This window comes from Gossypium arboreum, chromosome 1 (genome assembly GCF_025698485.1).
Source record: "Gossypium arboreum isolate Shixiya-1 chromosome 1, ASM2569848v2, whole genome shotgun sequence".
NCBI classification, from domain to species: Eukaryota; Viridiplantae; Streptophyta; class Magnoliopsida; order Malvales; family Malvaceae; genus Gossypium; species Gossypium arboreum.
The window spans coordinates 11,317,657-11,330,661 of NC_069070.1; the positions used below are offsets into that span (position 1 = coordinate 11,317,657).

Consider the following 13,005-nt stretch of genomic DNA (forward strand, 5'->3'; position numbering starts at 1 on the left):
AAACATCTTCATCGTTAAATGGTTTGCGAAGTGGGGGTGGCGATGAGATGTGGAGGTGCTGAGAGATCTGCTGTAGAGTAGCATCAATGTTGTCAAATTGTTGAAAACACTGCTACTCGAATTGAGTGAGGCGCTCAGAAATATCAGCATATGAAGCCGCCGCATGAACTGGACGAGAGGGTGGGGGTGGTTGAGACAGTGGGTCCTCGTGCTGTGAGGGGACATCATCAGTATTGTCCTCGAGGGCCTCCTCCTCAGTAGATTGGGCGAGAATATTGAGAAGGGTAGGTTCCGTGGCATTTTTAAATCATCCTCATGCTAAGCATACTTGAGATTCCTTGTGGAGACATCTGGCCAATGAGGGTCAAGGATGATTCTTGGGCCGTGGTGCGGAGCAGCCTGAAGTGTCGAGCCAACCGAGTAACGTAGGGGCCAATGGAGATGACCCCCTTCCTATGCCGCTCCGTCTGGTGCTGAATGGCAAGGGCAACGAAATAAGCAAGATCGATGACATGCCCATATGACATACACCATAGAAAGTAGATGTCGTAAGTGTTGCCGACACCAGTGCTCTCTTGCCTTCTTGTAATCGTGTGAGCCAAAATGGCATGAAGATACCTCTGAGATGGAAGGAGAATCAATGCCTTGGAGCGGCTAGGATTATAGGTAGCTGCACCTGGTACTAGTGCGTCCCAGCACTGTGAAGGAGAACAATGGATGTGGCGGTTGAGAGCATCTAAGTCATTCTCCTTCTTGAACTCCTCCGTATATAAGCCCAGTGCAGTACTGAATTCTGGGACGCTTAGTTGGTGGACTAATATACCTAGGCGAAATTGGACCGTGCCAGGATCATCGTAGTTCGTCATTACGGTCTGAAGATGAAATGTTGAACATAGTTCCATCGTGAGCTCGAGATATGTTGGCTCAATGATCTCAAAGAAAAGCTCCTAAGGGTCGGTGGTTAGAAGGGCCCGAATCGCATCAGCCAACTGAACTTGTTCTTCTGCAGCCCAGTTGATGTAGCGGCCCGCAATTAAAAGTCGGCCCCAGAGTATTTGGAAAAGTTCTTCTTGGGGCCCGATGGGGAATTGTAGGAAAGGGTGGCGAATTTCGGCAGTAGGACCCGAGGACGATGACGCTCCTTTCCTTTTCTTTGAAGCAGGGACAGTAGCCTTTTTACTACATGAAGATGACATGGTACCTGCAATTAGAATTAGCAATTCATCTTGATAAGTAGACAGGGTAAAATATAACTTAATTTGAGGGGGAAATTCCATAAATATGTTCAGCCACAACTACTAAGTTTAACTAAAACAATAAGTTCAATGGCATACTTTTGTGGCATGAGCATGGTGATATAAGTAAAAATGGCAAAGAATGGAATGCAACATACTATATGAATGAAAAGAAATGTCAACACAAGAGGCATGAATATGTCAACTATCCTAGCCATGAATATTCACTTCTAACTAATCAAATGGGGTAGAGAAATCATGTAATGAGTAAGAATTTGAACATGAAAAAGATGATAACTTGTTCTATAAATGAAATTTGAGTGATAGAAAGGTGAAAATAAAATGAAAAATACAGATTACTATGATAAATAAATTATAAATTAGTGAAATAACAAAGAAAGGAGTAAACAAACGCTAAAGAAGAGAGTGCGGGTGCCGAAAATAGAGTTGGGAACGATGCACAGGCGTGGCAGGGAGGGCGTGTGGACTTGCAGCGGCTAGGGTTAGGGTTTTTGGGTGAAGAAGACAATGAATAGTTCAGCCTATTTATAGATTTTGGGGCACACGGCCAGGTAACACGCCTGTGTTCCCCAATTTCTGCCCATAGAAATCCCTAAGTTATATTATTATCTCTCTCAAGACTAATAACGTCTAACCCTAGGTTGATTTCTAATTAACACCCTAGTGTTGCATTAACTCGATCTATGGACTCCCTTATTAGGTTTCACCCTAATCCGACAAAATCTTGTCACCTTATCTCTAGGTGTGCAATCAAATTCTCTTAATTATGACAAATTTACTCATAGATAGGGACTTTTGCTCCTCTAAATAAGCACATTAACTTGAATCAATATCCTGGAATATTTAGAGAAGAATTAAGAACACATAATTAAGAACAAGTCAAATATTTATCATACAATTCAGATAACAATAATAAGATCCATCTTAGGTTTCATTCCCCTTAGGTATTTAGGGGGTTTGTTCATAATAATAAAAGAAAACATCTCAGAAGAATAATGAATACAAAACATAAAGAAAACCCAAAACCCCTGAATGGAAATTGAAGGGAGATCTTCAGTCTTGACGATGAATCCGGCTTCTGAGATGGATCAATCGACTTCCCTTGAGTAATTTCTAGCCTCTTACTCCGTGTGTTGTTCTAAGTGCCTCCTCAGTTGTTTAAATAGGCTTTAGAATGCCTAAGAGCCCTCAAAAGTGGCCTTTTCCAAATAGGACTATACTTGGGCTTGACAGGGACACGCCCGTGTGACACGCCCATGTGTGATTGCTCTAGACCGTGGTCAAGGCTGTTAAATTGGCATGGGAGTATAGTCTACCCGTGTAAGTCGTGCTTCGATCCTTCCAAATGGACACGACCATGTGGCTTACCCGTGTGAGGAAGTCCAGGCCGAGTTGATTTCCCATGTGGGTCTATTTTCTCCGTTTCTCGCTCTTTTTACTCTCTTATGCTCACCTAAGTATAAAACATGAAATTAAAAGATTAGGAGCATCGAATTCACCAAATCTAAGGAGAAATCATCCATAAATGTGCTAAGCATGGGATAAAAAAATGTATAAATTACGGTTTATTAGTGCACACCTTGTATGAAAATGTGCGAATAGGCCACGAGCACCAAAACCTACATTCAACCAAGACATTCCATTAATCATTTAACAATAGGGTTAATAGCTCTTCTCAATACTTATCTCAAAATAATCACTAATACTTGCCTTGATTGAATGAATGTGGCTTAGCCCACTTAAACCATTGAAAAAGACTGATTCCAAGCTCCTTGGCGAAAATCTACATACAACCGAATTCTATTAACGTTATCAATATTGTTCCTATAAACAGTTTGAACCAACATATAGCACTTACTAAAAATGAAAAATCGATTGTAGGGAAGGGAAGCAATCGGCCTATCCCCAAAATGAGTGCCCAATACGACAGATGCAAGGCTAGCACCAACACGTCCTTAGCCATAAACGGCAGTAAAGGAAAATGTTAGAAGTAATATTACTATACAGAGAGAAAGAGAGAACGGAGAAGAACCAAGTACCAAGATGCAGTAATCGGCCAAAGTATCAAGATGAAAGGATGATAAGAAAAGAGTTGAGAGAATAGAATAGGGAGTATTCGGCCAAACTTTGAGAGAGGGAGAGAAGAGAAGAGAAGAAGAGGTGATCGGTCACAAGAGGACTAGGGAAGAACAATCTCAAACTAAGTTAAAACAAGAAAACCCCAATGATTCTTTGCTATAGTCGGCCTCAAGAAGAGAAAAACGAAAGAAACTAATGCAAAAAGAGTAAAACTAGAAGCACAATTCGGCACCAAAGAACATAAAACAACCAAAAAGCAAATGTCAAAAACTAAAAAAATGAGAAGGGAAAAACATACTAATCCCTAGCTGAAATCTTGAGTGGCTAGCATACCAATTCGGCACTGACTATTCCCAAACCTCAACATCCCACATTTTCCTCCTAAAATCCCTGCATCATATCCTCCTCAACCACCAATTTCAAACTCCACTCACTCAGTAATGTTTCGGTCAACTTCTACTACCCGCACGGAAAATGCAGCAAAATAAAACACTCCCTTGGACAAAACAGGACTCGAACTCAAGACCCTTAGTAACAGTAACAAGCCACTTATCCCTTAGATCAGCAGGCCCATTCTGTCATGCTATAATCACATTAATTTAAAAGGCCTACTGACTAGAGACAGGGTTTATTCCCTTAAAAAGCAAAACTTTTGCCCAAGCCAAGACTTAAACCTAAGACTTCCCAGACTCTTCCCAGGACACTTAACCACTGAAGCAAACATGCATTTGTGTCACAAACATACAAAAATAAATACTTAGGTTTTGGGGCATCTCAACTCTACCCCCTAAAAGAAAATTTCGGCCTTAAAATTTACCTGATCAAAATAGATGAGGGTATTGTTGTCGCATCACCTCCTCGGGTTCCCACGTGACCTCCTCAGAACTGTGATTATGCCAAAGAACCTTCACCAATAGATAGACTTCTTCCTTAGAACCTTCATATCACGCTCTAATATTTGAATCGATTCTTCCTAAAAAGTCAGATCTGGTTTAACCTCAACCTCTTCAACCGAAAAAACATACGTGGGATCAGAACAGTAGCGCCTTAGCATATAGACGTGAAACACATCGTGAATTTGGTCAAATTCTTGGAGTAACTCTATCTGATATGCAACTAGCCCCACACGTTTCAGTATGCGGTAAGGCCCAATAAACCTAGGGCTCAACTTGCCCTTTCGTCCAAACCTCAGTACCTTTTTCCATGGTGAGACCTTGAGAAAATCGAAGTCCCCCATAGAATACTCAATCTCTTTACACTTCAAATCCGTATACGACTTATGTCTGTCTGATGCCGCCTTCAGTCGATCCTGAATTAGTCTAACTTTATCATCAGTATCAGAAACCAACCCAGGGCCCAGAACACGTCGCTCGCCCAACTCAGTCCAACACGAAGGAGTACAACACCTACGGCCATATAATGCCTCTTAAGGTGCCATCTGTATCCTAAACTGATAGCTATTGTTATAAGAAAACTCTGCTAGTGGCAAGTAATCCTCCCAACTACCTCAGAAATCAATCACACTACTCCTTAATATGTCCTCCAGTATTTGAATCACCCTCTCTGATTGACTATCTTTCTAAGGATGGAATGTAGTACTAAAGTCCAACCTTGTACCCAAAGCCTCGTGCAACTTCGTCCAGAACCGAGACGTGAAGGGAGGATCTCTATCAGATATTATAGAAATCGATACCCCATGCAGTCTCACTATCTCAGACACATACAGTTTAGCCAACTTTTACAAAGAGTAATCAGTACAGACTGGTATGAAATGGGCAGATTTGGTCAATCGATATACAATGACCCATACTGAATCCTTCTTCTTAGGCGTTAGGGGCAACCCACTAACAAAGTCCATAGCCATTCTCTCCAACTTCCAAAGTGGAATCTTAATTGGCTGAAGCAATCCTAAAGGTAACTGATGTTTAGCCTTAACTTACTGGCAAGTTAGACATTTCCCTACGAAATCAGTAACTTCACGCTTAAGATCCGGCCGCCAATATATCTCTCGACAGTCTCGGCACATCTTATTTCCACCAGGATGCATAGCATAAGGACTACTATGTGCTTCTCATAGTATAGATTGTCTCAAATTAATATCCTTCGGTATACAGACTCTCCCACGAAAATAGAGTACCCTTTCCCTATTCAGTCTAAAGCCCAATGTGTTACCACCTTTAATCTGTCAAAATCGAAAACCTAGTGACTCATCCTCCAGCTGTTTACCTTTAATCTATTCAATCCAAGTCGGTTTAACCTAAATTTTGGCGAACAGACTACCATCATCGAATAAGCTGAGACGAGCAAACATTGCCCTCAGATCAGTCATAGCCCTACGGCCCAGTGCGTCAGCCACCACATTTACCTTACTAGGATGGTATTCGATCGTACAGTCATAGTCTTTAAGCAGCTCAATCCATCTATGCTACCTAATATTTAGCTCCTTCTGAGTGAGGAGATACTTGAAGCTTTTATGATCCATGTAAATAATACACTTCTCACTGTACAAGTAATGCCTCCAAATTTTCAGTGCGAATACCACTACAGCCAATTCCATGTCATGCATCAGATAATTCACCTCATGAGTCTTAAGTTGACGAGACTCATATGCAACCACCTTACCCTCTTGCATCAATGATAAACCGTAATTTATACAAATTTTTACCCCATGTTTCATACATTTTATGGATGATTTCCCATTAGAATTGGTGAATTCGATGCTCTTAATGCTTTAATTTCATGTTTTATACTTAGGAGAGCATAGGAGAGCGAAAGAAACGAGAAACAGGCAAAAAACGGAGAAAATGGGCCAAAGTATGAAACCAACACGGCCTAGACCTCCTCACACGGGCAGACCACATGACCGTGTCAATTTGGTAGGCTCGAGCATGGCCTGAAGTAATCACACACGGGCGTGCCCCTGCTGAGCCCAAGATGAGTCCAATTCGAAAAAGGCTAATTTTGAGGGCTCTTAGGCATTCCAAAGCCTATAAATACACCCTAGAGGAGGAAGAAAAGGGACACACAGAATAGGGAGTAAGGAGTTACTCCAAAGAAGCCGATTGATCCATCTCAGAAGTCGGATTCACCATCAAGACTGAAGATCCCTCCTCAATTTCCCCTTTAGGAGTTTTGGGTTTTCTTTATGTTTTGTATTCTTTATTATTCTGAGATATTTTCTTATTTAGTTATGAACTAAAACCCCTATATACCTAAGGGGAATGAAACCTAAGATGAATCTTGTTATTATTTTCTGAATTGTAAGATAAATATTTAACTTGTTCTTAATTATGTGTTCTTAATTCTTGTTTTGATATCCCAAGATACTGATTCAAGATAAGCTCTTATTCGGAGGAGGAATAGACCCTGTCTAAGAGTACATTTGTCATAATTAAGCGGAGTTGTTTGCGCGCCTAAACATAGGGTGACAAGATTTTGCCAGATTAGGGTGAAACCTAATAAGGGGATCCATAGATCGAGTTAATGCAACCCTAAGGTGTTAATTAGAGAAAGGTCTCAATTATTCAATCTAGGGATTAGACATTATTAGTCTTGAATAGGGATAATAACATAACTTAGTGATCTCTACAGAACAAGTTAAATGAATAAATCGTCCGATTCGGAGCCAGAATAACAAGTACAGTCTAAGTGGATTTTTCCTTAGGTATTGTCTTAATTCAATCGATTTTCCCAAAAGCAATTCCCCAATTCCATTATTTGTGAATTCTTAGTTTAGATAATTAGTTAGTTAAAACAAAACCTCTTTATTCTTAGGCTAGATAATAAAAAGATAGTCATTACTAGTACTTTTAGTTCCTTTGGGTTCGGCAATCTGGTCTTGCTAAAACTATACTATTGTTCGATAGGTACACTTGCCTACATCACGATAATAGTTAGCTTAAAGAAAGATTAATTATAAATATTTAAAACCTATCACGAAATCACGCGATCAAGTTTTTAGCACCGTTGCCGGGGAACTAAGATATTAGGAACACTCAATTTTTATTACTTTAGCCATTTATTTTTCTTGCAATTTAATTTAATTTAATTTTTTATTATTCTTATTTATTAATTTACTTTTTTCTTTCTCTTGGAAGGTTTTTATAGTTTATTACTAGAAGAAACTCGTCAGGACCACTACTTTTTGACGAAGAAATCGATCGCACAGTTCACAGACATCAAAGAGAAATAAGACGAAGCTTAAGATACACAAAGAACAAGCAAGAGAATGATACACAACCCCCAACCGAAGAGATGGCTAAAAACCAAGACAATTAGCTACCTCCTGCAATTGCGGTTAATCAAAATCCTGCTCCACGCACTATTTATGATTATGCTAAACCTTCTTTAACAGGAACTGAATCGAGCATGGTTAGACGTGCTGTATCTGCAAATACTTTTGAACTAAAACCTAACACTATTCAAATGATACAGCAATTTGTTCAGTTTGATGGTTTGCAGGATGAGGATCCCAACACTCACTTAGCAAACTTTTTGGAACTATGGGATACATTTAAAATTAATGGTGTTTCTGATTATGCCATTCGTCTTCGGTTATTCACTTTTTCATTGAGAAACAAAGATAAACAGTGGTTGAACTCATTACCACGAGGGTCAATCACTACTTTGGAACAAATGGCCGAAAAATTTCTATTAAAATATTTTCCGCCGGCTAAAACGGCTAAATTACGTAATGATATCTCTTTGTTTGTGCAGATGGACTTAGAAACCCTTTACGATGCATGGGAGAGATACAAAGACTTACTGAGAAGGTGCCCTCACCATGGGTTACCACTTTGGCTTCAAGTTCAAATGTTCCATAATGGACTGAATCCTTCGACTCGGCAAATGGTTAACACAGCTGCTGGCGGAACCATCAATAATAAAACCCCTTGAAGATGAACATGAGTTTATAGAGGAGATGTCACTAAATAATTATCAGTGGCAAGTCATGAGGACTAAGCCAACTAAAACAGCAGGCGTTTATAACGTCGATTCAGTTACTATGCTGTCAAACCAGGTAGAACTTCTAAATAAAAAGATTGATGGTTTACTTGGTTCTACTCAAGTACATCCAGTAATGAGGTGCGAGATGAATGGAGGAGGAGCATGCACAGAGTATCAACCTTTCAACCCTAGCATCGAGGAGGAACAAGTCCAGTAAATGGGTAACAATAACTCTCGATCCCAAAATAACCCATATAGTAACACTTACAATGCAGGTTAGAGGAACCACCCCAATTTCTCGTGGGGCGGTCAAGGAAATCAAAGACCACAACATCCTCTGGTTTTCATCAACCACCCTATCAACAAGAAAAGAAGCCAAACCTTAAAGATATGCTCTCAAAGTTTATATCAGTATCAGAAACCTATTTTTAGAACACCGAGACAGCACTTAAAAATCAACAAGCATCAATCCAAGGGCTCGAAACTCAAATAGGCCAGCTTTCCAAACTAATCTCCGAATGACCACAAGGTAGCTTGCTAAGTAATACTAAACCCAACCCAAGGGAACAACTCAACGCAATTAATATTCAAGCTGACGAAGGAGTCATTGAGCCTAAACCATAACCGAGGCAAGAAACTGTGGTAAGCAAAGGTCAAGGTGAGATAGGTCATAATAAAAACAAATCAGTGAATGTCGAATATAAACCTTGTGTGCCATACCTCAACGTGACAGGGAAAGACCACTCAGATTAACAATTTGGTAAATTCCTTAAACTCTTAAAAAAATTACACATTAACTTACCGTTTATTGAAGCTCTATCGCAGATGCCAAATGCAATGAAATTTTTAAATGAGATTTTAACAAATAAGCGAAAGTTGGATGAGGCGTTGCATGTGGAGCTAAACGCAGTGTGCTCAGCTATTTTGCAAAATAAGCTACCGAACAAATTAAAAGATCTAGGGAGTTTTACGATTCCTTGCTTAATTGGTAGTTTAGATGTTAATAATGCATTAGCTGATTTAAGGGCTAGTATCAACGTCATGCCTTACAAAATGTTTAAGCAACTAGGTCTCAAGAAACCCAAACAGACTAGGATGAGCATTCAATTAGCAGATAAAACTATAAGATTCCCTAGGGGTATTATTGAATATGTGCTAGTTAAAATCGATAAATTTATATTTCCTATTGACTTCATTGTTCTAGACATAGAAGAGGATAGCAACACTCCTTTAATTCTAGGAAGGCCCTTTTTAGCAACTACTAAAACAATTATTGATGTTGGCATAGGTGAACTCACACTCCGTGTGGGAGACGAAACAATCACCTTTCAAGCTCGTAATTCTAGCAACACATCAGAAATTGAAGGTGATCGTCTAAACCATTCTACTAAAACTGACAATATGGTGCAACCTTCTTTGCAGGAAATGAGTCTGAAGGAAGTACATGAGCCATTCTCAAGAAATAGTAGAAGACCTATTTGTGAAGATCAAAGGCTACAAATCGAGGAGCAAGATGAATGGCAGACGCATAAACTGAGAACACCCGACAAACTGAATCTACGACAGAACGAGCTCAATACCTTTCTAAATCAACTCAAGGTTGGAGATAAAGTCTTATTAGATGCCGCAGATACCCACATTGTCGCTACCACACCGAATGAAGAAATCTCTCTTACAGTACTCAGCATTTTCCCATTCGATACGGTCGAGGTGAGTCATCCTAAGTTCGGCACTTTTAAGGTAAACAACACCCGTTTAAAACCTTATTTTGATGAGATTGATAGCAGGAATGAGGAGTATAAACTCCTCAAACCACCATGATCATTCAACGGAGAGGTAAGTCAAGCTTAGACTATAAATAAGCGTTTCTCGGGAGGCAACCCGAGCACTAACTGTATTAACTTCTTTAAAATTTAGTCTTCAACACCTAACTTACTAACGGAGCTCTTGAATACAGGTTTTCCACAGAGACATGGCCAAGCACACGGGCGTGCTTAGGGCCGTGTGAAAATAGGGTAAAGATTTCCCCAAACACAGGCAACGATAAAACGCCACGGTCATGCAACATGGCCGTGGTTGAGCCTGCCAAAAGGAAGAACCGTGGGCGAACCTATTAAAATAGCACGGGCATGCGACACTCCGGTGTCTAGCACCCATGGTCGAACCTGTTAGATTGACACGGGCATGGGTCTTCATACACGGGCATGGGAGAAGCGAACAACACCAGACATGGCCGTGCGACACGACTGTGTGCACCCACACGACCCAAGGAACACGGGCATGTACTAAATGTCAAACACGCCCAAATTCAAAATTTGTGAATCGCACGAGCTGAAATTGGGGAACACGGGCATGTTACTTGGCCGTGTGCACCAAAATCTATAAATACCCTGCACTATTCATTGTCTTCCCCACTCAAAAAGCCTAACCCTAGCCACTGCAATTCCACACGGCCTCCCCGCCACGCCCGTGCGCCGCCCCCAACTTCATTTTTGACACTCAATGTTCCCTTCCTACCGTTTGTTTACTTCTTTCTTGTCTATTTTAATGATTTATAGGGCTTTTTATCATAATAATATGCAAGTTTTTTATGTTATTTTCATAGTTTTAAATGTCATAATCTAGAATAATTTTCATTTTTTTCATGTTCAAGTTTTTTTTTCATTACAAGATTTCTTTACTCCCTCTAATTAGTTAAAAGCAAAATATTCATGGTTAGAATAGGTGGAATACTCATGCCTTTTGCAAATATTCTAACTCAATCCTCATACTTTTCAAATGCTTCTTTTGATTTGCCAGTTTGTTTTATGCTATTATCATGCAATGCCACAAAAGTATGCTATAAAATGGATTAGTTTGATTAGAATTGTTAAGTGATGATAGTTGTGGCTAAGTCCCGAAGAGCATTCATGCTGGTGTTATATCCGAGCTAAGTCCCGAAGAGCATTCGTGCTGATGTTACATCCGGGCTAAGTCCTGAAGGGTATTCGTGCCGGTGATGTGTAATCAGGCCTTCATGCCTAGCAGGCTTAATGCGGTGATTCGAGCAAAGTTTAAGTGTTCATTACTATATGAATTCAAAGTTAAATGAAAGGACACGTTTAAAGTGTACTTATATGATGTTTTATAGACTTGGTTAAGTTATTTCAATGTGTAATAACGAATGAATATAGGCACTATGTGTGCGAATGAATTGAGGCACTGTGTGTGCGAATTCTTTAAACCGAGCACTATGTGTGCGAGATCGGTCAGTGGGCACTATGTGTGCGGATTTCGTTTTATGTAAGATCTCGTCTAGGACGACGGCATTGATTTGTGATAGTATGTAAGACCGTGTTTAGTACACTGGCATCACTCGTGTTAAGCTTTATGCCTATTCGACTGTATACGGGTAACTTTAAATATGATTGGATGTATTAAATGAACTAAATGTTCAGGTACGTGGAAGTTGATCTTCTTTTGGAAATAAGTTAAGTTGAATATTTAGATATGATAATGTTATAAAGGATATTCATTAGGATGTTTAAGAACATGTATACTTTCGGCCATGTTATGGCTTATATATATATATGAATGAAAATGTGGGTTATGAATATCTGAGTTGATGTTATGTAATTGTTTTAAAATAAGAGGACGTTATCCTAACGTAGTCGCTAGTAAGATTTTCAGGGACGAAAATCCCTAAAGAGGGGAAGAGTTGTGACATCCCTAATTTGACCCTAGTTGAAAAGTGGTTTCGGGACCACAAAACCGAGTCATAAAAATAATTAACCGACATATTTGATGATTATTATATATGAATATGCATGTGTGAAAATTTCATGCTTAAATTTTGTTAATAGTATGTGAAATTTATTAAATAGGACTTGTGTGAGAAAATTTAGAAATGTACTAGGTAAATGTTAAAGTGGCCTATTAATGCATGTTATAAAATGCTTGTACTTGCATGTCAAATATTCCTTTTGTTTATAGTGGCGGCCATGATGAGGAATTTATATTAAAATAGACATAAATAATTACTTATGATGGTTGTATAATTTTATATTGTTAAGGAATAAAAAAAAGGGTGAAAAAATAAAGCTCCATTCTTGTTCATCTTGGTGAAGGAAAGAAAGAAAGGGAGGGAAGAATTTTGGTCACTTGAGTCATTAAGGAGGTTAGTATATTATGTTAAATTGTGAAATTTCAACTTGTTTTAGGTAAATAATCATGGTTCTTACTTAGCCCATGCTAAAATTTGTAATTTTGATGGATGATTGGAGCATTCGGCTAGGGTATAAAGGAAGGAATTTTGGTTGTTTCATCTAAGTATTAATGATGAATGTGTTGTGGAAAGAAATTGGTCTTCCTAAGAATATGATTTGTGAATGTTTATATTAGTAATAGCGAAATTAAAGAGGTTTGATGTCTTGAACAAATGTTGTTTATATGTTTTGAATTAAGTAAAATTTATGTTTGAACACTTAAGGATTCGGCATTGTTCATGACTATTTTATTTAGAATGTGATTTTGAATATTACGAATATTGGAATGTAAGTATATGTGTGATCGGTCATAGGAATTTGATATGAAGTTTTGTTAGGTGAGTGATGAATGGCGAATGAATTATATACATTGTAAGGATGAAATTTGTATATAAATTGTGTATGTGTGATTTTATTAGTTAATGGCGTTTTGGCATTATATTTTGTTATGTGTGCATTCGGACTTTAGGGGTAATAAG

General features: G+C 38.9%; 1 non-coding gene across 1 annotated transcript; it reads right to left on the minus strand.

The window, feature by feature from the left end:
- Window positions 1-8,018: 8,018 nt before the first annotated feature.
- On the minus strand, window positions 8,019-8,125 carry LOC128282055 (small nucleolar RNA R71). Its single transcript, XR_008272347.1, has one exon. It is a non-coding gene; the product is annotated as a small nucleolar RNA R71 (small nucleolar RNA).
- Between the last annotated feature and the right edge of the window lie 4,880 nt (window positions 8,126-13,005).